The 18,978-nt window shown below is 42.6% G+C and overlaps 1 protein-coding gene across 1 annotated transcript in view; it reads right to left on the bottom strand.

Annotated features, from left to right (window-relative positions):
* LOC127632013 (neuronal PAS domain-containing protein 1-like) overlaps positions 1-12,117 on the bottom strand; it is a 67,795-nt gene extending 55,678 nt beyond the window's left edge. The window contains exon 1 of the mRNA XM_052110466.1: positions 11,754-12,117. The gene's annotated coding sequence lies outside the window, so the exon portion shown is untranslated. The remainder of the gene's footprint in view (positions 1-11,753) is intronic.
* Between the last annotated feature and the right edge of the window lie 6,861 nt (positions 12,118-18,978).

Genomic DNA, 18,978 nt, shown 5'->3' with positions numbered 1-18,978 from the left:
AAAAGCGGCCGAAAAATCCCATAGACTTAACATTGCGACAAACTTTGACGCGTCACAGCTCCGAGCGAGGATTTCGCAGAAACGTGTGATTTGCCATATTTGAAGAGGCTGGCAGGCTCTGTAAGAGCATACCTCAAAATGGGGTAAAAGTTGCACCCCTGGGGGCAGGAGCTGCCCAAAAATGCCCCAATTGACTTACAATGGTGTAGGACGGCCCATGAAATGAAATGGCATTGGGATTTGTATTCAACATAGCTCTGGATCACAGTGTCATAGAGACAATGGGGCGGGCTCATTTTACTCAGACGACCAATCAGTATCTCAGGATCATTTTGAATCTATCAAGCCACGCCCTAGCAACAATTTAGAGCACCTTAGCAACAAGTCCCATAGACTTCTAATGAAAGACATCAAAGGGATATCTCCGGATAGAAGTGTCATAGAAACACAAGGGTGGTCTCGTTTCACTCGGGGCAGCAAACAGCCAATCATGAATCACCTCAACACTTCCTAGCCCCTCCCTAGCAACCATTGTCGAGCACCTTAGCAACCAAAATCCATAGAGGATATCTTCCATTCTGAATGTCACAGAGGCATGGGAGTTGGTTTATATCATTCATACTGACAAGCAGCCTTTGGAGATTAATGATTGGCAGCTGCCAAGCCACTCCCTAGCAACTAAACAGAGTACCCTAGCAACCCTTTAGCAGTAACTATATCTCTGCACCAGAAAATCAGAGAAACTTCTGGGTTGATTTATTTCAATCAGGATGGCAAGGAGACTTCATTAGTATCACTAAGGTAACTGCCTAGCAACCAGATGGGGTTACCCTAGCAACCGAGTAACAAATCACATATCTCTGCACCAGAAAATCAGAGAAACTTCTGGGTTGATTTATTTCAATCAGGATGGCAAGGAGACTTCATTAGTATCACTAAGGTAACTGCCTAGCAACCAGATGGGGTTACCCTAGCAACCGAGTAACAAATCACATATCTCTGCATCAGAAAAACGTAGAGACTTCCGGGTTGACTTATTTCAATCAGGATGGCAAGGACACTTGATTACTATCACTATGATTACTGCCTAGCAACCAGATGGGGTTACCCTAGCAACCGAGTAACAAATCACATATCTCTGCACCAGAAAATAGTACTGACTTCCGGGTTGATTTATTTCACTCAGGATGACAAGGACACTTGATTACTATCACTATGGTAACTGCCTAGCAACCAGATGGGGTTACCCTAGCAACCGAGAAACAAATCACATATCTCGGCACCAGAAAAGAGTACAGACTTCCAGGTTGATTTATTTCAACCAGGATGGCAAGGACACTTCATTAGTATCAATATGGTAACTGCCTAGCAACCACATGGGGTTACCCTAGCAACCGAGTAACAAATCACATATCTCTGCATCAGAAAAACGTAGATACTTCTGGGTTGACTTATTTCAATCAGGATGGCAAGGACACTTGATTACTATCACTATGGTAACTGCCTAGCAACCAGATGGGGTTACCCTAGCAACCGAGTAACAAATCACATATCTCTGCACCAGAAAATAGTACTGACTTCCGGGTTGATTTATTTCACTCAGGATCGCAAGGACACTTCATTACTATCACTATGGTAACTGCCTAGCAACCAGATGGGGTTACCCTAGCAACCGAGAAACAAATCACATATCTCGGCACCAGAAAAGAGTACAGACTTCCGGGTTGATTTATTTCAACCAGGATGGCAAGGACACTTGATTACTATCACTATGGTAACTGCCTAGCAACCAGATGGGGTTACCCTAGCAACCGAGTAACAAATCACATATCTCTGCACCAGAAAATAGTACTGACTTCCGGGTTGATTTATTTCACTCAGGATCGCAAGGACACTTCATTACTATCACTATGGTAACTGCCTAGCAACCAGATGGGGTTACCCTAGCAACCGAGAAACAAATCACATATCTCGGCACCAGAAAAGAGTACAGACTTCCGGGTTGATTTATTTCAACCAGGATGGCAAGGACACTTCATTAGTATCAATATGGTAACTGCCTAGCAACCAGATGGGGTTACCCTAGCAACCGAGTAACAAATCACATATCTCTGCACCAGAAAACAGTAGTGACTTCCAGGTTGACTTATTTCACTCAGGATGGCAAGGAGACTTCATTAGTATCACTATGGTAACTGCCTAGCAACCATATGGGGTTACCCTAGCAACCAAGTAACAAATCACATATCTCTGCATCAGAAAAACGTAGAGACTTCTGGGTTGGTTTATTTCACTCAGGATGGCAAGGAGACTTCATAAGTATCACTATGGTAACTGCCTAGCAACAAGGAGGGGTTACCCTAGCAACCAAATAACAAATCACATATCTCTGGATCAGAACATCGTAGAGACTTCCTGGTTGACTGATTTTACTCTGGATAGCAAGGAGACTTCATAAGTATCACTATGGTAACTGCCTAGCAACCACATGGGGTTACCCTAGCAACCGAGTAACAAATCACATATCTCTGCACCAGAAAACAGTACAGATTTTTGGGTTGACTTATTTCACTCAGGATGGAAAGGAGCCATGTATTGTATTACCTTGCTAACTGCATAGCAACCACATGGGCTTACCCTAGCAACCTAGTAACAAATCACATATTTCTGCACCAGAAAATTATACAGACTTCTGGGTTGATTTATTTATGACCACAATTTCTGTTCTTTTCAAGCAGGCTATTTGACGAGTTTTGCCACGGCAAGCACCACTCACATTTTCTTCAGGAAATGTACCTATCTAGTTTTTATTTTTATATCTCCGTACAAAAGTTCGGCACCTAACTCGTCCCGCACCGTTTGGCGTAGACCCACGAATGAGGTATCAAATCGAACGGCCTATTGAGGACACGTGTGCTATGACTTTTGTAAGCGATCGGGGGTACGGTATTTGCCCCAGGGGCAAAAAAGCGGCCGCAAAATCCCATAGACTTAACATTGCGAGAAACTTTGACGCATCACAGCTCCGAGCGAGGATTTCGCAGAAACGTGTGATTTGCTACATTTGAAGAGGCTGGCAGGCTCTGTAAGAGCATGCCTCAATATGGGGTAAAAGTTGCACCCCTGGGGGCAGGAGCAGCCCAAAGTTGCCCCCATTGACTTACAATGGTGTAGGACGGACCATGAAATAGGGATTTTGTATTGAACATAGCTCTGGATCACAGTGTCGTAGAGACAAGGGGGTGGGCTCATTTTACTCAGACGACCAATCAGTCTCTCGGGATCATTGTGAAGCTATCAAGCCACGCCCTAACAACAATTTAAAGCACCTTAGCAACAAGTCCCATAGACTTCTAATGAAAGACATCAAAGGGATATCTCCGGATAGAAGCGTCATAGAAACACAAGGGTGGTCTCGTTTGACTCGGGGCAGCAAACAGCCAATCATGAATCACCTCAACACTTCCTAGCCCCTCCCTAGCAACCATTGTCGAGCACCTTAGCAACCAAAATCCATAGAGGCATATCTTCGATTCTGAATGTCACAGAGGCATGGGAGTTGGTTTATATCACTCATACTGACAAGCAGCCTTTGAAGTTTCACGATTGGCAGCTGCCAAGCCACTCCCTAGCAACTAAACAGAGTACCCTAGCAACCGTTTAGCTACAACTATATCTCTGCACCAGAAAATCAGAGAGACTTCTGGGTTGATTTATTCCAATCAGGATGGCAAGGACACTTCATAAGTATCACTACGGTAACTGCCTATCAACCACATGGGGTTACCCTAGCAACAGAGTAACAAATCACATATCTCTGCATCGGAAAAACGTAGAGACTTCCGGGTTGACTTATTTCGCTCGGGATGGAAAGGAGCCGCGTATTGTATTACCTTGGTAACTGCATAGCAACCACACGGGCTTACCCTAGCAACCGAGTAACAAATCACATATTTCTGCACCAGAAAATCGTACAGAATTCCGGGTTGATTTATTTACGACCGTGATTTTTGTTCTTTTCGAGTTACAGCATGCTGTTTGACGAGTTTCGCCACGGCAAGCACCACTCACATTTTCTTCAGGAAATGTACCCATCTAGTTGTTTTATATTATACTGGAATGTAATTATTAATTACAATATTAGTATATATTAAGTCCTTTTTGTCACCTACACTGACAGTTAAAATTAAAGCAATAAGCAACAAGTGATTTTATCACTTGTATCAGGGGCATTTTTTGGCACTCCGCGAAGCTAACTTTCACAGCCATTTTTAAACAAATCACCAACCACATTTTACAGGTATGGCTAATGCCTAAAATGCATACATGCATACCAGCTGTCTTTGTGAAAATATTTTTGACATAAAGTGGTCTTTTCATCTGACATGCCAGTATTGCCTCAGTTAAGATGTCTTTGACCATGTGAGCTATTTTTTAAATGTAATTTTTTAAATAAGGGAATAATTAGCATCATACCCCTAGTTTCCAAATGAGTCCAACATAATGTACATGTGTTTACTATGGTACTCAATACATTTATCAATTAAAATCATCATAAAAAGTATTTTATTTTCCATAAATAAACTTCTAATTTTCACTCATGTCACTTTTGACCCACATATGTATTCTAAGCGAGTAAATAAATTTTAGGTAATCATTTTAGTTGCAATTATGTCCCAGCGTTTTTTTTTTTTTTTTGCCTTCTATTTTGACATGGAGGAAAAACACAAGGTCTTGCAAAAGTAGGCATGCAACCAAAGATTATGAACATTTTTACTTTTGTTGCAACATAATCTGATGTAGACTAGGGCTCTCAATCAATAAAGTATTTGTATCTAATTAATTACATGAGATGCACATTGACTAATTCAATTAATCACATATATAAATATTTGCTCAGATTGGCCCTCAAATAACAATAATGCAATATACAGTATAATGATCAAATAATTATGTTTAAATAATTATAAATATTGTATCTATTATAAATATACAAATTCAGCTAATTAAAATAATTACATAATTGCGGCAAACGAGTATAGCATTTATAAGACAATACAAAAAGTAGCTTTGTTATTCAATATATTATTTATTTCCATATTATTGAACATAATAATTGGCCTACAGCTTACAGCATTTGCAAACCCAATCAATCTGCCCAAAATAGATTTATAATAAGGGCTTTTCTTATAACGCGCCAATGTAGACAGGCGTCAGATGGATGTTTTAGGAGCATCTCACTTTGGGTTTTTTAGGTTGCAGTGTCAAAATGCAATTTGAAATTGAGCAAAACACTCTCGAGAACCCTGCTTTCAAATTGCATTCCATCCAGCTGTTTGAACGCAAGAACGCATTCACATCATGTGCTATCACTGGTGTCAAGCAAGCCTCAGTGCAGTTTGTTGCCTTCACAGCTGGAGTTTTGCTTATTGCCCTCTTCTGAAAAGGTGGTACTTCAAGCTTGAATTTCTCAGATGGTAGAAATAATTCTTATTATGGTCTGATTCATTTCATAATTTTTTAACGCATTCTTTTTTAAATATAAATAATTACACCGAATGAATGCGTTAAATCAACAGCCATGATGTAGACATTTGTTGGCCAATGAGAATTTCAGAAAGTTGGGTTCAAATTGTGCTTTAAGAAATCCAATTTGCTGCATTTCTGCATGATTTCAAACTGACCCGTTCTTTTCACAGGCTTAAAACATTTGTATGTTGTAAGTCAAAGACAAAGTTGCAAAGTCAAAGACAAATCTGTCTTTAGCCATATATAGGTCAAATTTAATTTGAGATAAAGTTACATACATATTCAAGAAATAAAGCAAGGAACATTTTATTTAAGAGATAACCACAGTCAGCTGCTTCATCCAAATATGCATACTTTCCTACTATATAGTGTTGAGTGTCCGAATCCTCAGTATTCATAAAACAGTAAGCAAGAAATACCCTGACATCGTATTTCCAACAAAACTATACAGTGTGTAGCAGCTGGACACTTTACTATCCCATAAGGCCTTGAGAATCACAAGTCGGGTGGCTCTTTTCAATGGTAAGTGCTAAATATACCATGGAAGTTGTTCCTTGTGCTTACATGGATTAGTTTTGCTGTTGTTAATACTATGTCATATATTCGGGTCATGCCCACATGCTCAGATTAAGTATGTCCAGAATCTATACTTCTCACCTGCATACCTAATGGACGTAATTTTTACCAGCCGAAAAGTGCGTCCTTCATTGAATGCAGTACACACTGATTTCGGACGCATCTACAGAATGTCGTGGAACACATCTATAATGTATCTGCTGTCTGACTTTGAAGCACCTCCACTTTAAAGAGCATTTCAAGGTACTATTTAATATGGAAAAACTGCAGAAATGATGTTATAGCTTGTAGCATTCAATTATATTTGCTTTTGAAATTATTAATCAGACATCTTTGAAGTGGAAATAGTTGAGCAACACACACACACATATATACCGCATGTAGTTTTCCATCAATATAGTTGCTGTTTCTGCAGAATACTAATTTCTCTTCACATCTCTCTGCATTTGAAGTCCAGCATTAGGAAGTCAGATGTTGTCTCGTTTTCTTCGAACGCTGATAAATCAACTCTAGTCAACACCATTTCTCTCTCCCTATCTCATTTAACTGGACCTCTCTCTCGCTCTGCTCTCCGGCTGGACACGACTCTGGTGGTTTGCCGCTGACCTTGGCACCTCCCCATCACTTCCAGTCCAAGGTTCCTCTCAAATCCTCAGAGCTGGAGCCCGTCTACATCTTCACCTGGCCCATTAATTATCTAATGTAATCAATACCCCATTTGATTAGATCAAACTGACCGTACACGCCCCTGACCTGCAGCAGATAGGTCAGGGGCGTGTCGGGTCAGTTTAATCTAATCAAGGTAAAAAGAAAGGTGGAAGGAGTGCTCGACCGACCGGCAAAGAAGAGCTGTAATCTTGGCCTCTGAGGTGTTACATGTCTCTCAAAGGAAGCAAAATGCTTGTTTATAAAAACCTATGCTATGTTTTATTATGAAATAAATCTTTAAATAGAAAAGTTGCAACTAAGCGGTAGAAGGAGAAAGAAGGAAATATTCAGGGTGAAATCTTTCTGATTTGTAGGTATTCGTACGTAATGTTTGTACGATAAGTAGATGCGGATAAGAAATGAAATCCAGATGGGACTAATAAAAATAAAGTCATGTGCACTTGTATGGCTGAATTAAATTATCATCAAAGCTGGGAAAATATGAAATAGATGTGACTGTATGATGATATTGTATCCAACATTTTACGCACAAACTCCTGTGAATACTAATGAGAAGTTAAGGAATGAGAAGCGATGAGAAGATCTATTACAATGCAACAGATCTATAATTTTTCTGCTTTTTGCAATCAATACAATTGATGTTCCAAAGATTATGTTGTGCCTCTTTTTCAAGCTTATACCATTTTTACCTTCTACATTAGAAGTAGAAGGTAAAATTGCTCATTACTGCCCATTGCAACTGTGCAAATACCTCATATTAATATATTTTAATATATAATAAGATGTGTGAAAGAAGAATACAAAATGAAGTGCTTTATAGTATCTCAGTTGTTTCTCCTAGACAGCAATGATATTAAATAAAGAGCAAATGGAGACGCATAAGTCTCCTTCTTAGAAAACATCCCAGCGATCACACATGCGTCTTCTCAAGAGTTTCAAAAGAGATCTCAACAATGTCACAAACTGTGCTCAGATTTGCCAAAAAGTCTGCAATAAAAAGGGATATGTTTGGAAATCTTCCGAATGCTGCACGAGGCATTAGAGAATAAAACTGAGAACCATTCCTGTTGCAACAGAACAGTACATGCATAAATATTCATCTTTTTGGGGGGGAATATACATTTTCAGCTTTTCAGAATACAAGAGACTGCTGATATTATAGCATACTGAATACTGCAAAAAATACAGTGTGTGTGTGTGTGTGTGTGTGTGTGTGTATTTGAAACGCACACAGTATTCCCCCTCAGGCAGGGCACGAAGCACACACAGGGTCAAATAGCCACACACAACCGTGCAGATGATGTCAGAGAGAAGCCCAGGGTCTGCCCGCAGTTATTCAGCCGTATTATTGCATTTAATGTGCCTGTATAATTGAAAACACCTGTGACAAGGAGAATAACATATAGGATAGTATTGGATAGTTACTTTTAATTATATATATTTATATAGTGGGGAACCAAAGTCTGAGACCACACTGAAAATCTGAGATTCACTTTAGAAATGGAAAATAAACAGAATGTTTAAAGATTAAAAAACAAACCGTCAAATAAAGAAACGGATCATATAAAATGAATACAAGATATTTACTACCCTGGACTGTTTGTGACATTGATCTGGTGAACTCCTTTGTACAAAAGGTCAGATTTCCTTACTTCCATTGAAGCACCAAGTCAAAACATGCATGGGATAACATGGATCAGGTTTTTGGAAGTCCATCATGCCAGCTTGAGTGCATACTGTCATTAAATCAAAAGGGGGACATACAAATATTAAGCAATTCTGAAATTCATTTCAATTCAGCTTTTCACTCAAATTGTTATGCTGAATATAATCAAATGGAAGAAAATAGAAGCATTTTCGATCATGACTGAGACATTTGGACCCCTCTGTACACACACGCACACACACATTTTATGTCAACATATGTTTCTTTCCACTATACATTTAACTTTAATATATGCTACTTTAGTGAGTGTATGTCTGTCTATGTGTGGCCCTGCGATGGACTGGCGACCTGTCCAGGGTGTCCCCCGCCTTTCGCCCAATGTTAGCTGGGATAGGCTCCAGCCCCCCGCGACCCTGTACACAGGATAAGCGGTTGACGATGGATGGATGGATGGATGGATGGATATGCTACTTTAAAAATTGTTGATTATATATGATCGTACGGCACTTTTAAGTGTTTTTTCCAATGCTTTTGTACAACTCAAGGCTGATATCATATTATTTTTAAGGTCATAACTGGTTAATAATATCACACCTCTTTGAGTGGATATGGCTGAGGGATCTCAATCTTGACAAGGGTTCTTGTTTTTTTGTTTGCGTGTGTGTTGGTGGGTGTGTGTGTGTGCGTGCATGCGTGTGTGTGTGTTGAATATATAAATATCTGCGTGTGTCCCTAAAGTGCTGGGTGTGAGTGGCAGGAAGTGGTTATGTAAGGAGTCACCATGGGCTGCAGTGGACAGCTTGACCAGAGATCAGGTCAACCAAGTGTGACACTAACATCTTCTCACTGACACTGTCTGTCACCACTCTGACTGCGTGTGTGTGTGTGTTACGGCTTTTATGGTCCTATAGCTCCACCGTACATACCTGCATCTATCAACTTCTATCAATTCTCAATTCACATTCTTTTCCAAGACGCCCCTCATCTCTTTTGCTTATGCGGATATAGTCTTTGGATGTGTTCGCTTCACTAAACTGTAAAAAGTCAAGTCAAAACTTTTATTTAATATGACTGAATCAACGTGACTGTTAGGTTCCTCGAACTAAAGTTATTTTAAGGCTTTAGATAAGGTAGAAATAGCTCTTGAATGTAGCATCAGCAGCATGTTTTCACTTTTTTAGTGAAGTATTTGGTAGATTTTAGGGTTTGCGATTTGCTCAGTTATTCTATATTGAAAGTTAAATGAATAATTTCATAATGTAACACATTTTAATGTGCACACGTTGACCATCCAGAGCCAAAACAACAACAAATTGGAAAGCGATCACCGACAGCAAACCACTCCGAGAAAATTGATCCTCTCTTCCCAGGAGAAACAATTATGCAAACCAAAGGGAAAAAAATAAACATTTCTGAGTAACTTGTACTTTTCCTGGCTGATATGAAACTTTTGATGGTCTGGATTCATGTAAAAAAACAAATTAAACTTATACCAAATGAAATGTCGAGAAGTAAAACGAGAAAAAGTGTGATGCGTTTTCTCCTCGCCTAGGAGGACACAACAGCGAGTCACATATCTGTACATTAACCTCCAAACTTTGGTCATTATACCAGTAAAACACAGACTCCAATACTTCTAAGAATAACACAACAGTGTCCCGAACAAGTCATTCACTCACTCGCATTTCCCCCTAACTGCTGTTACTAAGTGTGAAGGGAAGAAGTGCAGCTCACTGTATAAAATAATTCCTATTCAATTCCAATTTTCCAGCAAATCCGTAAGACTATAAATATTACGGGTTTCCTCTTCAATAAGAAAAAAATGCACATTATTAATGTACATTTATGGTCACACTTTATATAAGCATTCCTTACAGTGTAATTTCATTAAGTACTGATTTAGTAACACTAATAACCTACATAAATGTAATTTGTTGTACTGATGTGTTAATAACAATACTTTGTGGAGCTGCTTGTTAAAACACTTGGTTATTGTTTCTACTATCCAAGGTAATTAAGTATATGTAGTACATGTTATATGTGTAACGTGGACACTAAAGTGTAAGTGTTGCCTTTATTTTTTGTGCCAATATTAAAATAATCAGACAAAGTGGGGAAAAAAACTCATGTACTGCAATAAACAATGTTTATTTATTGTTTAAAGTAATTTTTAGTATGAATGTGTTAATAACTTTTGATTTTTGTGAAGCTGTTTGTGAAAAAACAAACTTTGATATTGTTACTAGAGTAATTAATTTGCACTAAAGTGTAAAGTGTTATTAATATGTTTTATGCCAATTTCCAAACAATCAAAGAAACTACTGTACATGTACTGTAATAAACAACATGTACTTCATGTAATTTGTAGTATTAATGTGTTAATAACTTGTGATTTTGTGGAGCTGCTTTGTTGTTTCCACTATAGTAATTAAATACATTTAGAGGTAATATTCTGCCAATATCTGTAATGTGTTTTCTGCCAATATCCAAATAATTAAACAAAAATGTTTCCATTATAGTTATAGTTAACAAGAGCCAGCCAATTATAATTTGTATTATTATCTTAAAAACAATGATTCAAATGACATTAAAATGATATGTGTGCCAAAAGTGCTGCAAATCTGTTTAAATATAAGGGTTTTCTCAGCAAAACGATCACTTAAAAAAATGGCAAAACTGAATTCCAGTTCTGTTAAAGAAATAACACAAGCTATTAAAACTTCCATGCAAAGCTCAAATTTGCTGATGAAGGAAAAAGATTCATTTTTACCCACTCGTTTAATTTCTAATACAAATCCAGTCATTTAAAAGAAAAGGCTGTTAAATCCAAAGACATTAGATAAGATAACAATGTCTTCCCGCTACCATTTAGGAATTTCCACAGAACTCGCTGTCAGTGCAGAACCCTCTAATCTTCTAAAATCCACTAATTAAGTGAAAGATGATGTTTGAGAGTGAGCCGAGGCAGTCTGCACAATTAACCCCACCGTACCTCCTCCGCTTCGCTCCCAATTCCTCCGACGTTGAGAGAGGAAGACAAGTGCTCTTATGAGCACCCACAACAGTCTTCTTTCCCCGGAAGCAAAGCCCGACTCAAAAAGTTTATGGGGATCTTTCAAAACACTCAGCTCTGTGCAGAAAATTTGCCACTATAGAATCTTCTAAATGTTTAAATCACAAATAGATACTTAAAAGGTCTCTAAACTACTTCTCAAACTGTCAGATATTGACCAGTGGAGGCATATGTTGCACGTGTGTTTGTAAACACCAACCAGAGTTGAAGGAAGTTGCGTTTCCCGGGAACGGGACTCACCTGATGTGCATGTCCAGCTCTGAGCAGCTGTTTTTTGGGGGGCAGGTGCTCTCCCACCTCCTCTTCCTAAGCTGCCCCAGGACCCGTCCGGATACCCGAACCGTGACCCTCCCCTCCCCGCACTCCACGTTCCAATATCCCTCGCCCTCTCTCACAACAAACTCATGCACACTCAGGGGGTGAGTGGAGGGTCAGACAGGGCCAAGAACAATCCCAACTGCTGGCACAAAAGAGCAGGCAGACACACAACAGCCGCAAGAGTGTGAGGGTGCGTGTTTTTGTGTGCGCGCAGCGGCGGTGACCACGCTCTCGTGCGCGCTCTCTTTCTCCTGCTCCCCTCTCACTTTCCCACCATCCGGTTCAGGACCGTCTCAGATATGACTTGAGTTTGAGGATATGACCCTCTTTGGCTCTCTCTCTCTCTCTTTCCTCGTAGAGATCCTTTTCTTTTCTTTTCCTCTTGGGAAAGCTGCGTGCACCGGTTCTCTCTCTCTCTCTCTCTCGCTCTCTCCTCCCTAGTCGCTAGTAAATATGAAAGAAATGCTTGTACAGCCCCTGCCTCTCTCTCTCTCTCTCATTCTCTCGCTTCTTTTTCGTTTACACTCCCTCCTCCCGCTGCCCCTCACTTTCTTTCTCACTGTCAAAGCTGCCTTTCAAATGCTGATTAGCACACAGAGAAAGAGAGAGAGAGCGCAGAGTTATGGCAAAGATTCCTTCACATTCGAGTTGATCTTTTTCTTGGGCAACACTTTTCTTGGGCAAACACATACATGAGTCAAAATAACCAATCTAAGGGTGTATATCTACAGATTTCACCTCCATTTCACACTAACAAACACTAATAAACCCACTCTAGCTGTTTCACAAGCGGGCCGCACCCCCTCCTTCTCCACTCGGTTGGTTCATCTTGCCCTCAAATGCTACTCTGAATATTGATACATCACCCCTCCTTTCTTTCCTCCATTTCTCTCTCTCCCTCACTCTCTCTCTCTCCATCACTCACTTTCTCCGCTGAATACTGATAGGCTGTCTACTCCGTGGTCTGGGTTTCAAATTCTCATTCTCTCTCTCTTTCTCCATGCACCACTTCAGTAAATTCCAATAAAGTACCATTTCAGATTATGTCAAGCTAAAAATGGGTTTAAGTGTTTGGGAGGAGGAAACAATGTGCATGTCTCGCCCACAGCTGCAGTAAAATAAGGTGACAGACGTGGAGATACAAGATAATATGAAATTAAAGAAGTGTGTGGGAAATGTTGAAGTAGAACCGAAATTTGAAGATTATGTACTGGATGATGGATGGATGGATGGATGGATGGATGGATGGATAGATGCAAGGGCATAGATTGGGGGGGGGTTAACTTCCCCAATAATAAAAACAAGCAAGAACACCCCGCCACCCCTTAATCTACGCCCCTGCATCCATCCATCAATCCAGTACATAATCTTCAAATGTCAGTTTTTTCAGTTCTTTAAACTTTCAGTCAAAATTTTGTTAGGCCATCATTAGAGATTGCTTTGATAAACTTTACTTATAATTATAATTAGCCAAGCTTTAAATAAAACTAATTTAATTTTATTTAAGATATTTATACCATGATAAATGGAAACATGTAGATTCTTCACACTGCAACCCCCTCAATGTTCAAGCCAAATCTACGGCCTTCGATGGATGGATGGATGGATGGATGGATGGATGGATGGATAGATAGATTTTTTTTTTTAAACTGCATAAGATATTTAGCATAACCATCCCAACCTGGAGCACCTGTTCCAGCGCAGGCAAGTTGGTGCCTGCGGTGGGTCTGGCTGCAAACTTCATCCACTGAGTTCGGAGCCAGAGGGCTAGGGAGAAAGGACACCCAGGATCCGTGACTTGTGGACTCGACTGGCGGAGTACAGCGTACGTCTTCACCTCAGGGGCGGGGAAAGGCGCTATGCGCAAGCGATACACCCAGCCAGCTGTTGTCACTTTATTACCGAATTGTACGTGTTCAGATCTGTCAAAACACGGGACGAGACCGGCTCAACCCGGAGATTGTAAAATCTCATTGCCCAGCCTGCCGCTCTGCAGAGAGGTGCCATTGGCCAGTTCCCACAAGGATGCCACACTCCTTGACGAGTGTGCTCGAACCCGTAAGGGTGCAGGCACGGCCTGTGTCTGGTAGGCCAATGCAATGGCATCCAAAATCCAGTGGGCAAGCCTCGGTTTGGAGACAGTGTTCCCTTTCCGCTGTCCACCAAAGCAAACAAAGAGCTGCTCAGAGTGTCTAAAGCTTTGCATGCGAACCATATAGGTGCGCAAAGCATGCACCGGACACAGCAACGCTAAGGCTGGGTCTGCATCCTCCAAGGACAGCGCTTGCAGGTTCAATACCTGATCCCTGAGAGGGGTTGTAGGAACCTTGGGCACGTAGCCCGGTCGGGGTCTCAGGATGATGTGAGAGTCTGCCAGACCAAACTCCAGGCAAGTGTCGCTGACAGAGAGCGCTTGCAGGTCCCGCAAGTGTCGCTGACAGAGAGCGCTTGCAGGTCCCACACCCTTTTGATGGAAGTTAGCGCGATCAGGAGGGACGTTTTCAAGGAGAGGGCCTTCAGTTCGACTGAGTCAAGCGGCTCAAACGGAGCTTCCCGAAGGCCCGAGAGGACAACGGAGAGATCCCATGAGGGGAACAGGCATGGCCTAGGAGGGTTCAGCCTATTGGCGCCTCTAAGGAACCTAATGATCAGGTTGTGCTTCCCTAATAACATACCGTCCACTGCATTGTGGTGAGCCGCAATGGTGGCTACATAAACTGCCCCTCCAGCCTCTCCTGCAGGAATGAGAGCATTGACCCTGTGGGTCTTCAGATCGGGAAGGACACCAATTTGTGAAGAAGTGCCACTTTAGGGAATAAAGCTGCCTGGTAGAGGGAGCTCTGGCTTGAGTGATCATGTCTACGACGGCTGGTGGTAGACAGTTTAGATCTTCCGCATCCCATCCAGGGGCCAGACATGAAGGTTCCAGAGGTCTGGGCACAGATGCCAGAGGGTGCCCCATCCCTGAGAAAGAATGTCCTTCCTCAGGGGAATTTGCCAGGGAGGTGCTGTTGCGAGGAGCGTGAGATCCAAAAGCCAAGTCCGAGTTGGCCAGTGGGGGGCCACGATAATGACTTGTTCCTCAACATCCCTGACCTTGCACAAGACTTGCGCTAGTAGGCTCACTGGGGAAAATGCATATTTGAGCAGCTGTGTGCCAGTGGGGCTTCTGTCACAGAGTACCAGAGTGGGTGGAATCTCTGGAGGCAAACAGATCTACCTGTGCTCTGTCGAACCGAGCCCAAATCAGCTTGACCACCTGAGGGTGGAGATCCACTCTCCGCTGAGCCTTACCTGACATGATAGTGCATCTGCTGTGGTGTTTAGGTTGCCTGGGATAAGAGTAGCGTTCAGCGACCTCAGCCGAGTTGCGACATGCAACGAGAGACAATGGTGTCCTGTTTATATACGCTAGTGTCGCTGTGTTGTCTAAGCGAATCAACACGTGCTTGACGCAGATCAACGGCAGAAATCTGCGCAGGGCAAGAAATACAGCCAGCAGCTCTATGCAGTTGATGTGCCAACCCAGCCGGGGTCCCATCCAGGAGTCAGCGGCTGCGTGCCCATTGCACATGGCGCCCCAGCCCAACTGGGAGGTGTCCATAGTAACTACGACACATCTGAACACCTGCTGTAGGGGGACTTCTGTCAGTAGAAAACGGATGTCTGTCCAAGGGCTGAATAAGTGATGGCAGGAAGGGGTGAGGTTCCCATGGTAAGTGCCATGGCGCTGTGCCCATCTCGGGACTCGAGTCTGAGGCCAGTGCTGAAGCGGTCTCATATGCATCAACCTGAGCGGCGCGACCATCGCTGAGGATGCCATATGCCTCAGGAGACTCTGAAATTGTTTCAGTGGAACCGCTGTGCCTGGCCTGAACGAACTCAGGCAGTTCAGCACCAACTGCACGTGCTCGCTCATGAGGCGTGCTGTCATTGAGACTGAGTGTAACTCTATACCAAGAAAAGAGATGCTCTGAACCAGGGAGAGCTTGCTCTTTTCCCAGTTGACCCAAAGCCCTAAACGGCTGAGGTGCGTGAGCACTTGTTCCCTGCGCGCACAGAGCAACTGTCGAGAGTGCCCTAAGATTAGCCAGTTGTCGAGGTAGTTGAGTATGTGAATGCCCGCTTCCCTTAACGGGGCAAGAGCTGCCTCTGAGAGGGGACAGGAACAGACCGAAGGGGAGGTCCTTGTACTAATACGCCTGGCCTTTGAAAGTGAACCATAGAAAGGGTCTATGATGGGGTAATACTGAGACGTGAAAGTATGGATCCTTCAGGTCTACCGCTACAAACCAATCTTGATGCCGGACGTATGTCAGAATACGTTTCTGCATCAGCATCTTGAACGTGAGTCTGTGCAAGGCCCGGTTCAGAACTCGCAGGTCCAAGATTGGCCACAACCGTAGAAACCCTACTCCATCTTGGCTGGTGGGATATCTATTGTGCCCTTGTGCAGAAGGGTTGCGATCTTTGCACAGAAGGTGGAGGGTAACGCGGACAGTGCTGAAACGGGGCGGGCGCCTGGCAAACTGAATCGTGTTGCTGAGTCGGATGCTCCTCTCCAGCCACCGCTATGGGTTGGAAAGCGTAAGCCATGCGTCCAAGCTCCGGGCAAGGGGCACTAAGGGGACGATCACGTGTGATGTTCCTGGAGGTGGGGCATCGCAGCGGGGGGGTAGGTGACAGCACGTCGGGGAGCGTTGCTTCGTCTCGAGGTGGTTGTGCTGAGGAGAGGCTCGAAGCACTTACCTTGCTCGGAGGAGGAGGTTATGTAGTGATAACCTCTTGACTCATCACCACCTGCCAGCCTGTGTGGTGCAGTTGGGCACGTGAATGCGGAGGGTCGGCGTTCAAGTGCTTGGTGTCTGATCGCCGTGAGAACCAGCCTTCTGGGTCCGGGAGGTAGTCAGTGAGATCGGGGGCATCTGCTTCCTGTGGGGATCTTTACGCTTGGGCTGAGAGCTGGGCCTGGGCTGGGGTGGAGCTTGCTGGGGTTTTATCGGCGCAGAGGGACACCCTCAGTGAGCAGACGGAATGCGGGATCTTGAGCCATGGCGGGGCAAGATGTGTTGAAGGGCCGCCGTCTGTTTTTTCACCGTTGAGAGCTGCTGGGCAAGGCCCTCTATGGTGTCGCCGAATTGGTTGATCTGGGAGATGGGGGCGTTGAGAAAGGGTTCCAGTCCAGCCCGACACTCGCGGCGGCCCGTGTAAGGTCGGCGTGGGCCTCAGACTGGGCCGGTACACCCACAGATGCTAGCTCAGTCAAGTCCTCAGTGTCGGAGTCCGTCAAGATGCTCTCCGATGCAGCAGCGAAACTCTCATCCAGCTCGTCCGAGCCATCCACAAACGCTGCCTCTGTGTGATCTCTGCCCAGACACGAGAGGCAGCTTGTAGAACGGAGAGGTAACGACCGAATCCAGAAATGACACAAAGACGGAAAGGGAATCTTGAAAAAGACGCTTCTTTAAAAAGACATTCAATGTCATTGTGTTTACTCCTTTAGAGAAATATATACTCTTTTAGAGGACTGTCAAATGCTCAGGGGCATAGCCTGCACTGGCGTGCAGAAGAAGAGAAAAGCCACTGAAATGCACCATATTTCCAACAGCATATGCTCTTAAGAGGTGAGTGGAACAGCAGTGGGTTTTACTCAGCTCGCTGAAACACAACCACTCGGCTCCGATGAAAAACTCTGTCTGAACAGAAAGACGATTCCCTCCTTATATACCCATATGTCCAGGGGAGGGGCGTGCAAATTCTGTTCACCAATTCTCATTGACCAGCTTTTCTCAAAGACAAGAGGTAACTGAGGCTCTCAAGAGAGACCCCTAGTGTCACTACATCGACACAACGTCGAGTGAGTTACAGAAGGGGAACTAATGTTAATTATTATCAGTGTTGGATCAATTACTTCTTAAATAAAATTTTTGGAAGGCAAAGATTGCGCTGCTCAGTTATTTTCTGCCGTGTCTCTTTGAAATTCAAGTTATTATAGTATGTGGTCAAATGAGAAACAGGAACATACTGTCTTTAATGTATGTACTGGTTAGGACTGTTGCACATACTGTACAGTATTTCATGCTCAGGGCACTCCTTTAAAATTTAGGAGCATAATCAGTCAGTTTTGGACTAGATATTGCCATTGGCTGATTGGTGATGCAATCAAAATGTAACCATGTAAACAGTAATTGTAATCTGATTATGCACATTTTAGATAAATATAACAGAGTGTCTGTTTCCAACCCGGTGTAAATACTGTAGCATCTGCCACACAGTGCAGCTTTTGCACCCAAATAGTCTGTTGAAATCACAGGAATATACAAGAAACTAGATAACAGATGCCATTGCAGTGGTGTGGAGAGTAAAGATGGCATGTGACTGTGTGCTGTTGTCCTGGAGACCATGGTTCGAATACACCTTTTGTCCCACTTTTTTCCCCATCCGTTTCCTTTAATACTGCTTAAAATAATAGATACAAATTCATATGAATGTTGATTTCATTGCCGTAATTTGGTCATGGTGAATGTCGGGGAGTGCAGAGAAGGGTTTGATCCAGAGGTGGGGTCTGTCGATTGCACTCATTCCCGCAGCTTGGCATCGCTTGTGTATAACCATGTTTTTTGGCAGAAACCATAGTTTTAATGCAATTAACCATGGTGTTACTATGTGGAAATATAGTTACCATGGTTAATTTTGTAGTTACTGTAAATTGACAACAAAATACCATGGTGAAACTATGGTTACTGTAGTATAAACAAAGGTTATTTTTTCTAAGGTAAGGTTAGGTTTAGGGGTAGAGGTTAATGTAGTGTGTCTGTGGGACTCTGCAGTGATGCCGGTATACTGTATATTATATTTAAATTTGGGTGCAAATAGTATCTGACATTATTTGTTACATTTGTTCATAATCAGTACACCTGATTATGATCCTTTTGATCCTGAAGCACAACCTGACATGAACCCAGTTCCAGAATGGGTTTATAATGATTAACTTGTGTATTAATATGATTTAATTTTCTCTCTTTTCTCTCTTAAAAATCATGCTCAACCTATGTTAGCACAAAAACAGTCCTTTGCTATATGTTTTAGTATCATATTTGTATTAACCTGAATGATATATAATCAATTGTAATGCCTCATGATTTCT

The sequence above is a fragment of the Xyrauchen texanus genome, chromosome 38 (genome assembly GCF_025860055.1).
Source record: "Xyrauchen texanus isolate HMW12.3.18 chromosome 38, RBS_HiC_50CHRs, whole genome shotgun sequence".
In the NCBI taxonomy this organism is placed as follows: Eukaryota; Metazoa; Chordata; class Actinopteri; order Cypriniformes; family Catostomidae; genus Xyrauchen; species Xyrauchen texanus.
The sequence above is the reverse complement of the archived record's forward strand: the minus strand, read 5'-3'. Positions and strand labels throughout refer to the sequence as shown.